Genomic DNA, 18788 nt, shown 5'->3' on the forward strand with positions numbered 1-18788 from the left:
CTTAATTTCCTTGTGGACTTTTGCCTTAGTGCTCATCAATACTTATCTGAGTTCCTCACAAAATGTACATGATAATTTGCTTTATACAGCACCTTTTTGAGATGAGTACATAAGACACTTTTACCTTATTTGAACTGAGGCACAGAGAGATTAAGGTCTGGGATACAGAGTTTGCAATGCAGAAAACTTGTTGGATTTTCTTTTCTGAAGTATTTGTCTAGGACAATTGCTACTGCTATGCCATATGGCCCCTTGCAGAAGCAAATACTGTCAATGCCTACTTGCTAATTTCCAGTATCTCCAGTGGTTTCCCTCTCCAATCCTGTCTCCTAGGTCTAAAATTGGACAACTGGAAAAAATGTAAAGTAGTTGCTAAGGGCAAGATAGGGTTTGTGGGTTCTGGGAGAGATGAGAGACCCATAGTTCAGGGGAACTAGAGCAAGAGGAGGGAGACTAAGAATAGGAGACAGTGGGAGAGGAGAAGGATAGGTGGAGGTAAAGCCCCTGTGCCCTACTGTATCCCAGTCTTCCAGAGTCATGCTGGAATCACTCAATATTCCTCACCAAAAGCCCACCCAAATTCCTCTACTTGCCTCACAGTCCCTTGGTCTTCCCAGATCCTGCATGAATTTCTCATATTTTCCTTTAGTCATCTCCTGCCATCTTTCCTTTTCCCCACTTGCTGTCCATATTACCAAGTTGAATTTTACCTACGGAGCTGAAAGACTGTAGTGGTTGACCCTGGCCAGTTACCAGGTACCCACAAAAGCCGCTCTCTCACCCTCCCTCTGCAACTAGACAGAGGAGAGAGGAAAAAAAACAGCTAAGGATTCATGAGTAGAGATAAGAGCTGGGAGAGGTCAGTGACTGATTACGTTCATGGGCAAAACAGACTCAAAGTGGGGTTAGTACTTATATTTATTACTAACAGGATAAAAGCCAAAGAGTAAGAAATGAAAGAGTCTTAAAAACATCTTCACCCCACCCCTCCTTCCTTCCATGTTCTCTCTCCTCCTCCCCAGCAGTGCAGGGGGTCGGGAATGGGGGTTGCAGTCAGTTGTTGGTTCTGCCGATGCTCAGAGAGAGGAACCCTTCCCCTGCTCCCATGGGGTCCCTCCCACAGGAGACAGTCCTTGATGGACCTCTCCAGTGTGAGTCCATCCCTCGGGCAGCAGTTCTTCCCGAACTGCTCTCCCGCGGGTCACTCCTCCATGGGGTGCAGTCCTTCATGAATGAGCTGTACCGATGTGGCTCCCCCACAGGGGCCACAAGTCCTACTCGGGAAAAACTTGCTCCAGAGTGGGCTTCCCTCTCCACGGGCCACAGGTCTCTGGCAGAACCCTGCTCCATCCTGGACCTCCCACGGGGTCACAGCCTCCTTCATGCATCCACCTTCTCCAGCATGGGCTCCTCCATGGGCTGAAGGTGGTTCTCTGTACCCCAGTGGTCCCTCATGGGTTCCAGGGGTACAGCTGCCCCACCATGGTCTGCACCACGGGCTGCAGGGTCACAGCTCCTGCGTCTGGAGCACCTCCTGCCCCTCCTTCTGCACTGACCTTGGTGTCTACGTTGTTATCCCCATGTTCTCACCCCGCTCTTCCCTGGCTGGAAATTCTTCTGCACAACAATCTTCCTAAATATGTTATCACAGAGGTGTTACTATTGCTTCTAATTGGCTCAGCCTTGGCCAGCAGCAGGAAGTCCGTCCTGGAGCCGGCTGGCATTGGCTCCATGGAACAGGGGAAGCTTCCAGCAGCTTCTAACAGAAGCCACCCCTGTAGCCCCCCGCTACCAAAATGGCTGAATAAAGCCACCATCACCAAACACACAGAAAGTTATTTACCAACTTCAGCATCATTATTTTTCTCCTCCCCTCCCCTCCTCTCCCTGCCCTTCCTCTCCCCTCCCCTCCCCTCCTCTCCCTGCCCTTCCTCTCCCCTCCTCTCCCTGCCCTTCCTCTCCCCTCCTCTCTTCTCCCCTCCATTCCCCTCTTCTCTCCCCTCCTTTACCCCCCTTCTCTTCCTTTTTTTATGTTATATCAATATGCCAAGTTCATAAACAGAAAACTGTGGTAAAGGTGTTACTTTATGCAGTTTGTGTTAGATTTAGCAGCCTGGGAGGAGATCATGCCCTGACATGACATTTGTGACTATCAAAATCTGAAACTAGCTTCAGCTTTGCTCTCAGATGTGCCAGCTGGTCCTCGTGCTTACAACCTGATTCCCTGAGCCATATGTCCTTCATTAAGGGTTCACGTCAGGTGTCACCCTGAAGACAAAAATCCTTAGGGCCAAAACTGATCAAAAAGTTGGCAGCGAGGAAGGCCAGCATTTCCACAGCGAGGTTACTGCTGTCAGTAAAGTAGCCTGATGGTGTCTGTCATTCACATGCTTTTTCTTTAGGCACTGGAATTTATTAATTTTGCCCAAAGTGATCTAGTACTTGCACAGCCAAGCGCTATATCCTGCCATGTACTTCTTAATCCCCTGAAGTTTATCCCTGCTCCCTCGGAACAGGTGAGATTCTCAAATTCATCTGACTTTCCCAAGCTAATCGGGATGCCCAATGAAAGAGTGAAGGGCTGAGCATGTATTTAAATAGTATGGAATCTGACTAAAAAAAAACCAAAACACATCGAAAACGTAAAGAGGACGCAGTGTTAAAATGCAGCTTCTCAATGTTGCTGACTTGTAAAACCAGTTCAAGAAATGTTGTTCAGAAACTCAGTGATGGGGTTGATTTCTGACCTCATTTTGCCCTATAGTGTTGTCTACTCTCTTATACGGTTCCGAATCATGAGTCATCTACCGCCACCACCTGCATCTCCTAGAATGCTTCCATCAACGCTGCCTCCGTACAATCCTAAACATCCACTGCTCAGATTATGTGACCAATACATCTGTACTAGAGCAAGCAGCAGTCACAAGTATTGAGGCCATGTTGCTGAGAACACAGCTGCGATGGGCAGGGCACGTCTCCAGGATGAAGGACCACCTAAGATCCTGCTTTACGGTGAACTTGCCACTGGCTGCCGCATGAGAGGAGCCCCAAAGAAAAGATACAAAGACTCCCTGAAACAACATCTCAGCCTTGGCCATATTGATCACCATAACTGGTCTACTCTGGCCTCCAATCGGGAGGTCTGGAGACACAGCATCCATAACGCTGCTGTCTCCTTTGAGAACACACGCAGGATCACTCTTGAGGAGAAAAGGCAACGCAGAAAGAACCGTGTCTTGCAGAATACACCATCTAAGAAGTCTTTCTGTTGTGCCTTTTGCAGTCGGATATGTCTGTCACGTATTGGCCTCATAAGCCACCAGTGTGCCTGTAACAAATGTGGATAGAGCCTTCCCAAATCTTCATTCACGAAGCCCAGCCATGATGATGTTGCCCTATAGAAGGAAGTTCAATGAAATAAGCAAGGCTTGTATGCATGTGAATGGACAAAATTTAGCTCAGAGTTGTTCATCTGCTGTGACTGCTGCATAGAAAATATTATGTGTTGCTTGACCATATTCTGTCCTTTATCTTGGTATGATTTTTACAAAAGAGATATTATATCTGCCCTGTGTTTAATACATCCCAGGAAACTCTTTAAAGTTTTAAATAGAAAAATATCTATAGCCATTTCTAACCAATCCTCCCTCTGTGAATAGGTAATCACTGGGATTAAACAAGTGTCTCTAAATTGCTTATGTATTCCAATTGGTTCTATTTTCTGCTGGCTTCATGATTGGACTTATAAAGAAAGCATGAAAGAGATATTTGCTTTACTCTTGAAATAGCCTGCAGAAGACAGGACTTTTGTTTCAGAAATAACAACAAGTTGCTGTTTCTGAGGAATAAAAACTTTATTTTGCAATCTTGAACTGATTTCCACTTCAGAGTTTCTGAAGCAAGAGAGCTTGTATGTATTTTAAATCTTCTAAATTCAGATTCTCACAATATTGAAGAAAATAAAAGAAGCAAACAAAAAATTCTAGCTGAGTTAAAAAAAATTTCATTTTCTTTGTAACCTTTCACTCATGAACCAGAGAAAACATGAAAAATGCTACACAGTATTGGTAGTACTCATGCCTAAATTGTGAGTAATATATTTAATATACCTGACCATATAAATTTAACATATCTATACTTGAAGGGAACTTACAGGAGCTTACAGGGGCAAGACTATTTACAAGAAGATGTAGTGACAGGATAAGAAGGAATGGGTTCAAATTAAAAGAGAGTAGGTTTAGATTAGATATTAGGAAAAAATTGTTTACTGTGAGTGGTGAGACACTGGAATATGTTGCCCAGAGAAACTGTGGCTGCCCCATCCCTGGAAAAGTGTTCAAGGCCAGGTTTGATGGGACTTTGAGCAACCTGGTCTAGTGGAAGTTGTCCCTGCCCATGGCTGGGGGTTTGGAACTAGATAATCTTCAAGGTCCCTTTCTAATCCAAACCATTCTATGATTCTATTATAATGCCTTTTATCTAAAGAAACTGGACAGATTTTACAAATACAAATTCTGCAAGAATCACTTCCCAACTACTTGCCTTCCAATTATTCATAGCGTGCCTTGCACATGGTTATGTAGTCATTTAAACTGTAGATGGGTCAGAGAGTAAAAGGCAGTTGTATCATGCTCTTAAAGTATCTGAGATTTTTGTTTAGAAGTCATCACAGTGTTTTTGCATAGAGAGCAAAAAAAGGTGAATAACCCTTTCCTTTCTTTACTGAGTGTTGTTTACAACCTGTCAGTATATGGAAAGGAAAGAAATAAGTTTGGCTTTTGGAAGCACCACTCCTTGCTTGTCACATGAATTTATTTTTTAAGTATAGACTCTAGTCTTTATGTAATGTTTTAGACCTTCAGAAGAACGAAACCAAGTAAAATAAATATTTCCTTTTATCTCAAAGGACTCCTAGAAGTAGTATATCCTATTGTAACTATTGTAATATCATGTAGTTTTCTTACTTTTAATTTATGGAAGGATAACTGTGTTACTCTAAGAGCAGTCATTTCTTTCCTCCCACTAACATGGTTTTGTTTTTCAGATTAATGCATAAAATGGGCTGATGAAAATTATGCGTAACTGGGAAATCTTTTACTGTGTGCTGCATTTTTACTGCAGGTGTGCAGTGTTCTTTATGCATCACTAAAACATGTGGTTCCAAGACAAAATAGACTTTAATACAAAAGTCTGTGAAGGCAAATGTAGGTCATCTGGAACTAAGGGTTCTTCTTCAGGACCTTATTAAAATTTTCCATGTTACAGAAAGGCCTGTTTAAAATGCTTTTGTGGCCAAGACACAGGAGTGGGATTCTAATTTATCGCATAATCACTCTCTTGGTGGTTGTGCATAATAAAGCCTAAGTGAGATGCATCTGATATTTTGTTTGTTTGCCTTTTACAAACATTAATCAAATCTTCAGAACTTCCGCTCTGTAGAGAGATCTGTCAGATTTGCCAATTTCCCTCCCTCATTCCTTACCTCCTTCCCTTTTCTGTGTATCAGGATAACTTCTCCGGAAGCTATGATGACATTCACTTTGCAATTGGAAAATAATTCCATCATATGATGCATCAGTATGACTAATCATGGATGACAGTACTATCTCCTTATGGTTTTTGAAAACAGTAAATCTGATTTCACAAGGAATAAGGCTTGACAGAATAGAAGTTCTGTCTTGCAGTCACTTTGCCTTTGATGTTATGGCCAATGGATCTTGTTATCTATATTCTAGTGTAAAAGGAGAATACTGCTAAAGGAAATATTTCTCACTTAGACCTGATCTAAAATTTGCTTTGTTTGTTATATGCAAATAATTAAAAAAAACCCTAGTTATTTGAAACAAAGCTATCAACATATGTACTGAAGAGAAACCCATGGCTACAACCAAAAAATACTGTGCCATGGTGTAATTTGCACCTGTTTTAGTCATTTTCTGACCATCTTCAGATGTTTGCAACTACAGATACACTTGCAAATAAATCACTCCAGATTTAGCCTCTAAAAGCATAGGATAAAGTGTTTGCTTGTCACTGCTCGTAGTTGATGTGTGCCACCCACTAGATTTATTAGCATAGCATTTGCAGTTTATCCCATCTTCAGTACGATTTACACTGGCAATTCTTTTATCTCTAAATGCAGGAGCTCATTTTGGATAGTGTCCAAAGAATTCCTTGCTTTGAATGTTTCATCTGATTTTTGTCAGGGAATCTAAACATGTCCTGATCCCACACAAGCAGGCTGTGGTCTCAGGCATCATCTTTCTACAGCTTTGGTGTTGCTCTCTTTGTATTTACAAAAGCTGCAGGCCTTAGTTTACAAGTGGTATTTATGCACTTGATTCTTAAGTGAAAGGAGACTGATGAAACACATTTTTATTGTGTTAACAATAAAATGTTTAATGGCAAAATTAAAGGCAAACTATGGACATTTTTTGTTTTTCTGGTATTGTATAAAATGCAAAAGATTAACTTGTGCTACATCTTCTCCTACTACCTTTAGACAGATGTCTGTCATTGACTGCAAACTTCTGATGCGATTACTTAGTCACATTCATGTTATTGCTTATTATTGGCTCAGAAGATACTTCAGTATTCCCTGTACTCTTGTACACTCTTTCAAAGGGTAGGTAGAAAGCGTTGCTGTCACATAAGCAAAGCCTTCTCAAAGGGAAGATTTTGTCTTCTTATTTGACCTTTTTAGAGGAACAGGCTTGCATAAACCTCTCTTCCCTCCCAGCTGTACCTGACTTACTGTTTCCTACTTCATCAGTCCCATTCCAGAGTAGTGGTCCATAAAATTACACCTTTCCACTTGGCTGGCAACAAACTAACTTTTGCTCCCTTGCATAGAGCAAAACTTAGTAAAGCAAAAGAAGGAATAAAAATAAAGGAAGGAACAGTTTTTTCAAGGAACTCTGTGTAGTGACAAGAAGCAACTTTGCTTACAAGCTAGAAGAATCATAGAATCACAGAATGGTTTGGGTTGGAATGAAATTCAAAGATCATGTTGTTCCAACACCGCTGCCGTGAGAGGCAGTAACCTGCATTTGAAGCAAGTTACAACTGAAAAAAACCCTAACTGTTGTTTGACAATTATCCTTGACTTCAAACTTAATTTTACTTCTCAAAGAAGACTGAGAGACTGAAAGACTCCAGAAGCTTCTCACCTTTAGGCTCTTGGGCTTGTGTTAAGGAATTTTAAAATGGTTGTTCAAATCAGATGGAAATGGTTAGGGTTTGTGGTTTCTTCGTATGAGGTTGCTTTTTTTCTCCCATAGTATTCATTAGGAATGGATTTGTGTGATTGCCTGTCCAACTTGAAGAGTATTTTCCTGCAACTCTCTGTGCATTTGAAATGCTCAACAGATAACCATTCTGATCAGCATAGCTTGAAAAGGTCCTTTCTTTAATTCTGATAATAGATTATCGTGATATCATGAACTAAACTGTAGGGGGGTGAAATTATGATAGGGTCAAGGTAGGGCACAGGAGATGAGGTAAAGTTTGGTAGAGAACTTCAGAACTAGGAATAATTTCTCTGTGTTGCTCCCTGAATGTTATCTCAACCATAGCATTTCCTCCCAGCTATGTCTCCAGCTGTGATGCCTGTCTGGTAACCGACTTACATTCCCATCCCATGCCTTGCTGAGGAATAACACCCAACAGATAAGGAGACTCCCATAAGGAATGAAAATCTCATCTGAACACTTGTGCTGTTTAGGTGACATGCTTGTTGATTTCCAGTGGTGATGAGTCTGGTGAGAGAAGGATTGAGGGCAGTAACTGGTGTCACCCAGGTTACTCTACTGTGACTTTGAATTCAAAATGATAAGCAGCCAAAACCAGGCCTCTCATTATGCAGCTTTTCCCCTAAAATGCATAAAGTCTCCTTAGGTTTCAAGCTGATTCAGCATAGTGAGGGATGTGCTGACAAATCTTGCATTATATACTTATATGTTTATCAAATAAATAGTTATAAATGGATTGTTACACCTGCAGAAGTGAATGGGTCATCTGAATACTGACTACAAATGGTACACAATTCCTCATTTGTAATACACTGGCTCACCCTTCAGAGTTACTTTAGGTGTTGTAGCACTGCAGATTATTCTGATAACTTCTGTCTCCGGAGAGAATCCAAGTAAGATGAAGCTGGGGTGAGAGGAACATAGAAGATGAAGGGAACATTAATACTATTCTCTTATCACCCACTTCCACTGATCCTGCAAAAGCCTGTCTTTGGCTCCATCAGCAGGTCTTAGGCGCCAGGGAGCCTGCAGGGCCATTCTCCACGGTACTGCTTCCACTCTTCAGGGACTGCTGTTTGGTGGGAGTAAGGGAAGGGGACAGACAGGAGACAGGAGACAGGAGACTGTGCCCGCAAGCTCTGAGGTACATTTAGAACTGGGAGACGAAAAGAGTCACTGGGCTTGCAATATTTGCATTTCACAGAATGACTCCCCAGTGTTTTGCCCACAAGGAAGAAAACTGAAATTTCAGAAATGCTTAAGGGATAACACTAGTCCTCTCTCTGGCATACATTCTGCCTTTGCTTGGGCTGACCCAGTTCTGTTCCTCCTTTAGCGAGACAGTATCTCTCTAGAATAACAACATGGCTCAGTTCATATACAATGTCCCTTGCCATTGCTAGGATTCAGAATATAATTCAGTTATAAATATAGCTATTAATTTCAGGATCTCTAGGGATACACTGAGACACTGATGCCTAGTTCCTACATTACTTTAGGATGTATCTGACACAGATTGCAGAAACATTTTTATACATTCTTTAGTTTAGATTAATAAATGTATCTGCAGGAAATAAAATTTATATCAGAATATTTTGTTGCAAATTTACCTTTCCTGTTAAAATTGTTGGCTGGCTGAAAAATATAGTTTATATAAAGTACTCCTGTAATAAATAAATGTGTTCTCCATGAGCAGGGACTCAGGAGTCAGACTTTACCCTTGCCCTACTATATGCTCCAGGGTGTTTTCCCACTCCTCATATTTGAAATGGGACTAGTAATTGCTACATCCTATATAAAGAACATTCACTTCCACTGATTCAAAACACTTCTGCGGGAGCCAGATGTTCTGATAATATAGCAAACTGACCAATCCTCCCACTTGCTATCTTGGCTGTTATGGTCCTTCAGGTACTGGAAGGCCACAATTAGATCACCCTCTGAAACTTCTCTTTCCCAGGCTGAATAATTCCAGTTCTCCCAGTCTTTCCTCATAGGAGAGGTGCTCCACCCCTTTAATCATCTTGGTGGCCTCCCCTGGACTTGCTCCGACAGATTGATGTCCTTCCCATGCTGGGGACCCCAGAGCTGGATGCAGCACTCCAGGAGGGATCTCGCCAGAGCAGAGTAGAGAGGCAGAATCCCCTCCCTCGACCTGTTGCCCAAACTGCCTTGGATGCAGCCCAGGACATGTTTGGCTTTCTGGGCTGCAAGTGTGTGTTGCTGGCTCATGCCCAGCCTCTGCTCCACCAGGACCCCTATGTCCTTCTTGTCAGATCTGTTCTCAGTCTGTTCGTTCCCCAGCCTGGATTGATACCAGGGGTTGCCTTTACTCAGGTGCAGGACCAGCACTTTGTCTTACTCATTAAACCTCAAGACATTTACATTGGTCCACTTCTCAATCTTGTCCAGGTCCTTCTGGATGGCATCCCGTCCTTCAGGAGTGTCAATTGCACCACCCAGCTTGGTGTCATCTGCAAATTTGCTGAGGGTGGACTCGATCTCTTCTTTTACATTATTAATGAAGATGTTAAATAACACTGGTCCCAGTACAGACTGCTGAGGGACACCACTTATCTCTGATGTCCACTGGGACTCTGATCCATTGACCATCACCCTCTGGACGTGACCATTCAACCAATTTCTTATCCACCCAACAGTTCACTTACCAAATCCATCTCCAATATAGAGAGAGGGATGTTGTGGAGCCCCTGTCAAAGGCTTTATGGGAGTCCAGATACATGACATCCATAGCCTTGTCCACTGATGTAGTTACTCCATCATAGAAGGTCTCTCGGTTGGCCAGGCAGGACTTTCCCTTGGGGAAATTGCTGGCTGTCTCAAATTGCTTTCCTGTTCTCTGTGTACCTTAGCACAGCTTCTAGGGGAATCTGTTCCACAATCTTCCCAGGCACAGAGCTGAGGCTGACAAGTCAGTTGTTCCCAGGGTCCTCCTTTCTACCCTTTTTAAAGATGGGTATATTATTTCCCTTTTACGAATCACCTGGGACTTTCCCTGACTGCCATGACTTTTCAAACATCATGAAGATCGGCTTGGCAACTACATCAGCCAATTTCCTCAGGACTCAGCAGCCTTATTTCTGGTTTCACTTTCTCAATAATGTCCATTAGCTGCTGGTTGCTCTTCAGCATCCCAGTGGGCATCACAAACACTTTGGTACCCTAAAGGGTCTCTTCTGAGTCTTCCAGCTTCCTCTTTTTTATAGTTGGCCTGTCTAGTCCATTATGACTGTGAGAATTGAGTCAGTCACTGGGAGGTTCACGTTCAAATGGATCTGAGTGAGATCATGAATATTCAGGATAGGCTCCTTAAAGAAAATGTTGAGTTCTAACAGCTTTTTTGGGAAAAACTTTACTACAAGGTCTTCAGCCTCAGTCATGATCCATTCCCTGAAGGAGTCAACCTTGAGCTTCACCTCCAGGTCCACCTTGACCAGCAAGTTATCTCTCCTGAAGTCCAGAGTTGTTGTCTTACTTGCTGTCCTGCTTCTTCTTCATCTGAATTCCACAATCTCATGGTCACAGCAGGCAAGGTCTTCCCTGTTTTGTTAGTATGAGGTAAGGCAGCACAACATTCCTTATGGGATCCACTATCTTTTAAGTATAACTTACAGTTTTTGTGTGTAGTATTGTGACAAATGCCTAAAACTCAACCTTCTATCTACAAATTTTTTAATCAAAGAGCTATCTATAATGATTAACTGAGCCAAGATACTTATGGAGTATCATTTCAATATCAGAGGCTCAAATTTGCATCACTGACAGTAAAAACATCTGCCACTGAAGCTGTAGAACACTTCAATTGAAAAGAAGGGTTCTGAGGTCACCTTGAATTTATAACCACAACTGGTGTGAAGAACAAGCAAAAATCAACTGCACAGATCTCTCTGTGAGAGTGGATTGTTGGCTGCAATAGAGAAAAAAGTACTGTACTGCTCTTGTAAAGGAGTCAATGGCTTGATTGTAACAACCCTGTTGTGGATGGATAGCACTTGCCTCCCACTCCTCTCTCCTAACCAGCACTGAACAGCAGATAAAACTTCACTCTAAAATGAACGTACAGCACCACCTCTCGATGGGATTGTTTTCTGCAATGTGATCCTTGCAAAGTTACTCACCTCCCTCTTCCCCACCCTCTTGATAAAGGCAATAAGAAGCTGGGACAAGTAGCTCAGTATTTTGCTATTATGAATCTGTAAAAGTACAATTATTCTACCATTCCTGAAGCCTTCAGAATCAATGTGCTTGCACATGGGCAGTCCTGTGAAGTGCTGCCACATCCCTCGGGTTAGATCTGTCCACTCTGGGCAAACTGCCTGTTGGAAACCTCTGCATATTGGCATCCCAGGAGTACCCCAAATATGCCAAGACTTCTGCCATGGTATAACCCCGGCCAGCAACTAAGCCCCACACAGCTGCCTGTTCTCTCCCCACCAGCTGGTCGCGAGAGAGAATCGGAAGAGTAGAAGTGAGAAGACTTGTGAGTTGAAGTAAAACAGTTCAATAGGTAAAGCAAAAGCTGCACACACAAGCAAAGCAAACCAGGAATTCATTCACCACTTCCCATGGGCAGACAGGTGCTCAGCCACCTCCAGGACAGTGGGGCTCCATGACACGTAACAGTGACTTGGGAAGATGAATGACATCACTCTGAATGTCCTCTCCCTTCCTTCTTCTTCCCCAGCCTTATATGCTGAGTACAACACCATATGGTTTGGAATACACCTGCGGTCAGTTGGGGTCACCTGTCCCAGCTGTCTTCCCTCCCAGCTCCTTGTGCACTTGTTTCTGTGAGGAGCAGAAAAAGTCTTAGCACTGTGTAAGCCCTGCTCAGCAATAACTAAAACATCCCTGTGTTATCAAAACTGTTTCTAGCACAATCCAAAACACAGCCCCAGATAAGCTGTAACTTTTATCCCGGTTAAACCAGTACAGCATCTGAAATGAAACTAAGACTGGGCAAGTGAGGCCTTTCTTCGATTGAGAGGTAAGAACCCACATTTGGGTGCTTTGGCAAGGTGGTAGATGTAGCAGGAGTAGGAATCTCTTGAATTTGACTTGCTACCATCAAAAAAGTGGTACGGGTAGAAGCTTTGTATGGAACTGTATTTTTTATACAATTCAGCCATCCTGATGATGTTAACTTAATTTAATATGATTTTTTTTCCCCCCTTGAATTTCACTGTTTTGGTATAAAAATTTTGATCCTTGTTTGGGCTGGACTTTTTGTTACCAGAAATCAAAGGAATAAAAGCTCCTTTGAATAAATAGAAGCCTTTATTAGAAAACACTTAAAGCCTATTAGCATCTAGAAGGTTAAAAATCCCAACATAGATCCATGGTAATTCAGGTACCTACAAATATAAATAATCAAAAAAACCTAGATTAATTCATAAGTTTCTAGAGACTATGTGAGAATCGCTTGTAACTACTGTCTCTTTTTGTGTAATATTGTCAAGAACTAGTTCTCTTTTAGCAACAAAGGTTAACAGGTACCATCGCAGACTGACTGGCATGAATTGGTATTTTCAGGCAATTTCTCCTCTCACATTTTCAAATTAGTTAGTCATCTTGGACAAAATAATAATAAAAAAAGCCCTCAGTGATGAGGCAGTGTCTATAAATAATCCAACATGTGCAGATTCAGAGGAAAATTGATTTTCTGTATGGCTCATTTCTTTCACAAAGAAATATGAGCTTAGAACTTTGAGGACTGGATGCTGAAACTAATCAACATCCTGGCTAACTAGATCCTCATAATAACATTATTTTTTTGAGAAAGTCCTCATGACAGCAGATTTTTTGTACACTGAACTCTATGCTGACTTTCACTTAAGGAACAGAATAAAGGAATATTTTCTCTCAGTACAGAGCCTGCTGTGGGAAACAGCAAATGGGTGCTCTTAGGTAGCATGAAATCTATGGTATAATCACAAATTTATTCTGCTACCAAAACATTCAACACTGCAGAAATTCAAAATTCTTTACATGCTATCCATCACATTGCAGTCTTGTGTAGATAACATGCTGAAGTGCCACAAATGGTTTATGCATTAGAGGTAAAGAATGGTATATGTACCAAACTTTTGGTCATTGTGTCAGAATAATAAATCGCTTTGTCATTTTTATTTTGTAGGCTATTAAAAAATGTGATGGCTAATTAGATTGAAAAAATGAAGTTTCCTTATTGATTGAGTTGAGCTGCATATAAATACACTATCAAAAGGATCTGGAGAAGAAAAGATGCATTAAATTAGTAACACTAAACTTGAAAGTTTCTAAAAAGTGCACATAAATAATTAATCTCAAAGATTATAAAAAATTAAAAGTAATTCGAATCTTGTGAGCATTTGCAGTCCTTACGCAATCAAAAGTCCCACAGAAACAAGAAGTTTGCCTATGAAAGGAAAGACTTCAAGGCTTAGGAGATGAGATCAGATGAAAGAAGAATAAGCATTTTATTATAAATGATCCAATCTGAAAAACCTTTTCTTGAGTTGCAGCTGTAGTCTAATCCTTCCTAATAGACATTAATATTTTTTGATCCTGTTTTTTGCACCTTATTCTTTGAAACAGTAACAGTGCTTTACAAAGGAAGAAAGTGCCATAAAAGCTTGCCATTCTAACTCCTGTAAGTTCTCTTGTCTCCTGTAAAATGGACCCATGCCCACAACTTTATAATCTTTGTTTTGTTTGCATGAAGTAAAGAGAAAGGAGGGAAGTAAGAACTGTTTAGTGACTTTTTGTCCACTCCCCATCTCCAGGGAAGAGAGAGATTCACATCTGTCCAAAGGTGATGGGCTAAGACACTGCTTACTGTGGGTGTTTGGAGGGCAGGTAACTGCAGATTGTTTAGGTGCTTGAGAAACACCACAGATCCCTACTACTCACTTATTTCTAGCTGTACTGTGTGTTCTGGTACATACTTCCACTCTTAAATTGCTGCTGTTTTCCATTTTCCCAGAACAGCTCCAGCAAGTCCAGCAGAAGAAAAAGTTCGATTGAAGGAAGAAAGCCTAAAGAGCTGAAGATAAACCTGGATAGCAGAGAATAGGGACTACAAGACTGTGATACTCCCCATCAATAGCAGCTTGCAGCTAGGCTTGAAACAGAGAAATAAAAAAACAGCTGCTACCTGAGCTTCATACAACTGTTGAAATGTTCAGCTCCTCCTGAATCCTCTTCCACTGCTGTATTCTTTCTCAGTTGTTTTCCTGCTTATTTATGGACTTGTAAATTTACCGTTGGCCCTCTTGCTGAAAAGCCCATGTCATAAAGGATTCTGTCAACTCTGTCTCTTGTTGTCCCTCAGGTGAGAAAAATACCATCCTCTGGAGAGACTAGGTCAAATCTGTCACTAGAAAACAATGAAATGAATGAATTAATTGGGGAAAAAAAAACCAAAAAAACACTCTCATACATCCATAGGACTGTATTGGGAGAAAGTATATGTTTTAATTATGTTATACATATTCACTGCCTTTGCAAAATAAAAAAAATTTCTCATCATGTCTAGTTATTGCTGACCCGCATGCTCACCTTCACTGACAGCTTGCTGAGAGGAGCAGGAAGATGGAGTGTAACTGGTGTGAAACAAGCTTATGCTCAGCTGTGCACACAGGAGAAACAATGCTTACTCACTCCCATAGCTGTGTCTTTCTCTTGGACTTTTTTCAGGTTGCTTTTCATTTGCTTGCTGTAGGGGTAGATGAGCACATGCTCACTGACTCTTCAGAAATCCTCCAGATCTAAGGCAGGAGCAACTGGATGCACAAAAGCACCTGAGTAAAATTCAGCTTTAGCAAAAATCACAAGCGTTTTTGAAGAGCAATACTAAAATTATTTCATTTTATTATTTTAGGTGATGATGCATAAATCTATATGACCTTAAATATCAGTAGAAGGGCCACTCAGTTATCATAAAGTCTCATAAAACACGCTGTTCTTCCTTCGGGCTTGAGTTTTTAGAAAACCTGTAAAGACTTTTGTGTTAGGAAGTGAAAAATAAATTGAATTGTATAGTGTCAGCAGTCTTAGGCAAAATGAAGCTTTTGGGAAGGCATAATGGCAGAGAACATAATGGTATTTAAATTACTGGGCCATAAAGGACAGAACTATCAACAAGTGAACAAAAAACATAACCCATGAAGAAAACTCCCAGAGCAAAGTACAGTTATTTCATCCCATTGTGGGATTCAGCTTCTTCTCAAATTTTTGAAACAGATGGCATGACAAGATTGGCAATGATCTGCAGCATGAGCATCATCTAACTCATTCAGAGCTGAGCTGAAAATAACAAAATGAAACTCAGCATGGAAAAAGGCTCAAGCTACCCCACGTGTGGGGAGAGAAATTCAAAACAAAGAGATGGAAACAGAAGAGGAAAGCTGGAAAGCAAGTGTGCTAAAGGCGAGGGGAAAGGTGGCATGTAGATGATGCCCACTTAATCAGGAGAGGGGTTTTAGCTATGCAGACTGTAATTATCCAAACTTAAACATGACTGAGACATTGTGACTTGAACTTCTACACTCAGCTAATAAATTAGTGATTACACAGCTTTTAATGATGAGAAGTCACTGGAGCTTGAGTTTCTGTGGTTTTGCTAAATTTTGCATACCTTCCTGACCTTCTCCAGGGCAGACATGAAGCACCATATTTTATGGCTCAGAAAATTTGTAAGTCTTGTCAGAGCTGCAGATTGCTCTTTTTTCTCAGCCCCCCCCGGGAAGATCAGATCCAGCTCCACAGTGACACCTGAAACACTGAGTGCCGTGTGTTTGGGTGTTTGTCATGACCAAATAAATATTCACCGGGTCCACCTGTGTCATCAGATGGAGTGAGAGAACCATCCTTTCCTGACCAAAGTGTCTGGGGGAATCTGTATCTTTCCTGTCTTTTTTATTTTTTTATTTATAAGAATACTTCAGCACTTACTATACATTACATTCCCACGATGCATTTGATTATAATTCGTTATGTAAAGTAGTTCAGCATATCCTTTATTTATTTTCACATTCGTAAAAAACAGAGCTAATTATAATTCATTCAGGGATTTGATGGCTGTGAATAATTCTAATTTTTAAGTTTCAGGACTTGCTGTTTTGGTATTTTTATTGTTTACTTCCTCAACACATTGAATATTTTTTATAATAGTTTCGTCTTGTGATTACTAGGACATAGATTGAAAAAAATATCCTGGTTTTCATTATCTCTTTAAAAAAAAAAGATATATTTCATGTAACATTTAATTTTCCCTGGATGTCTCAATTATTTATTTTTCTTTTATATCAACAGTCTTTTACTATGCTAACTTAAATTTAACATAGATTATTTGGAAATAAAGACAAAATCGATCTCGCAAAATTATTGTGGCAAAATTATTCTGAGTGAAAATTATTTTCCTTTGAAATTTCAAATATAAGAATAGCAATGATTATCTTGGGCCAGTGTTTGTATTTTCCATTAACACAGCAGTTACCAAGGAAAAGTTTTTCACTAGGCTTGTAAAGAATCCTTACATGAGCAGCAGATATATGATACTTCGTCAATAATACTTCATGTTCCCAATTAAAAGTAGCCCCTTGTAGAAAGTTTTTCTTTATGACTTGATTTTAAGTTATTACAGTGGCTCATTAAAATATATTTTTTCTGAAAACTCCCTAAGGCAGCAAAGGAAGTGTCATTCAGATAGATCATCATCTGTAAGACACTGCTTTGCAATTTACATGATTTCTGTAACGCAAATCTAGGGGGTTTTTTTAATTAAAAATGTGTACTGACCTTCCCCCCCCCCAGCATTACAGGCAACTTTGAAGTGCTGGGAGTCACTTTGGGTATGTAGAGAGGGATGATCATGAGGATACATCCTGTCGTTGCCTCTTGGGATGGAAATGCTGCATGTCTGCTCTTGTCAGCATAAAGGTCCAACATGGGAATTTGTGCATACAAATGTAAGAAATTACTTGCAAATCCTCATAGTGGATTTAATATAAGTGTAACATATGTAACACACTGGCTGGCTGCACAGATCCTTGGTGGATAAATGGCCTGTACTGAGGGAGAGGGCCTGAGTAAAGACATCAGATGGTTTCAGTGGTGTAAGCAACAGCAATACAGAGTGGAGAGAAACACTGGGTTTAATTTTGCTTGGCGCTTGAGGAGACTTTGATCCAGCTTTATCCCATTCAGGAATATGTTCTTCTACCTTCCTAGAAAGGCTAGAGCCTTTCATTCTCTCCTACTCCTAGTTGTAAATACTCATTATATCCCTGGACACAGATCTAGGTTAGTGTCCCAATCACAGTCATGGGAGAATATTTCATATAGTTGTATTCATAAAGTGTAAAAAGGTCAAACTGAATTACTACTAAATGAGAATATTAGGAGTATTTGCTACAGCCAAACATAGCATTTGCCTGATAAATCCAAAACTGTTCAAATCCCTCTGTCATGCAGATCATTCTATTAAGGAAAAAATATATTGGTTTGCTTTTCCAAATTGGCATGTTTTCCTGATCTGTTTGTTCAGCTTATAAACTGCAATATCAGATGGGGAATTCATCAAGGATGAAGCAAACAGTTGGTGCTGAGGATGAGACCTCCAGATGCTCTGAACTGCCCTCTGGGAATGTCGCTTTCCCTGCTGCCTCCATACCCAACCTGGGGAAATCAGCTTGCTGGTGCAGGGCTCAAAGCAGGCAGGGTAGCAGACTGCATACAGCCTTCCCTTGCTGCAGGTTTGTGCCCCAGTGGGACTGGGATCCCCAGGGCATGAAACCATGCTTCTAACTAGGGAAGCAATGTCTCAGTGCTGTGCTCAGACACATGTAACAGTTAGACCATCTGAAGCACTGCTGGCACTGTTACCCCTCTGCTTGCACAGTGGGGCTTGTTTCTGGCAGGTATGCTTGGCTGAGGAAAAAGTTAGTTGCTTGAATTTTTTATTCCTCCTGCTTTGAAAATCTGTATGTTGTGACATCATCACCAAGCAGTGATGCAATACCCTCAGTGAGCGCAATGGCGTCAGGACAGAGAGGATTTCAAATCGTGGTGTCAGGACTGTAGCCTTTCACCCTCTTGCTCACTGCCTGGATGCTTTCTTCCTCCTTCCCTCTCACTCCCCAGCTGTCTTTCTTTCCCTCCTTTCCCTTATGAAAAGATAATTATTCCCTCTCCATTTCTTTCTAAACTAAGGGGAGATACTGCATCTCCCAGTTACATTTAGTATTTTGGCTCTAATCTAACCAAAACACACCCAAGGAGGCTTTTATCATGCTCTGGAGATCTTTATGTGACTCCAGGGACTAATAATGAATATTCAGCAGTTCAATTATGTACTATGGAAATAGAGGTGGATAACCCAGAGGAAAGAGAAATAAAAGGCCTAGTCAAAGGAAAGAGATAACTTGAAGATAAATGTGATGGAACCGTGAAACAGAGAATTACAAAAGGCTTCTCCAGATTGCAGGGGTGTGGAGAAGAAAGCTTTTCCCTGTACAAGATAAAACACTATGTGAA

Source organism: Chiroxiphia lanceolata, chromosome 1 (genome assembly GCF_009829145.1).
Source record: "Chiroxiphia lanceolata isolate bChiLan1 chromosome 1, bChiLan1.pri, whole genome shotgun sequence".
Classification (NCBI taxonomy): Eukaryota; Metazoa; Chordata; class Aves; order Passeriformes; family Pipridae; genus Chiroxiphia; species Chiroxiphia lanceolata.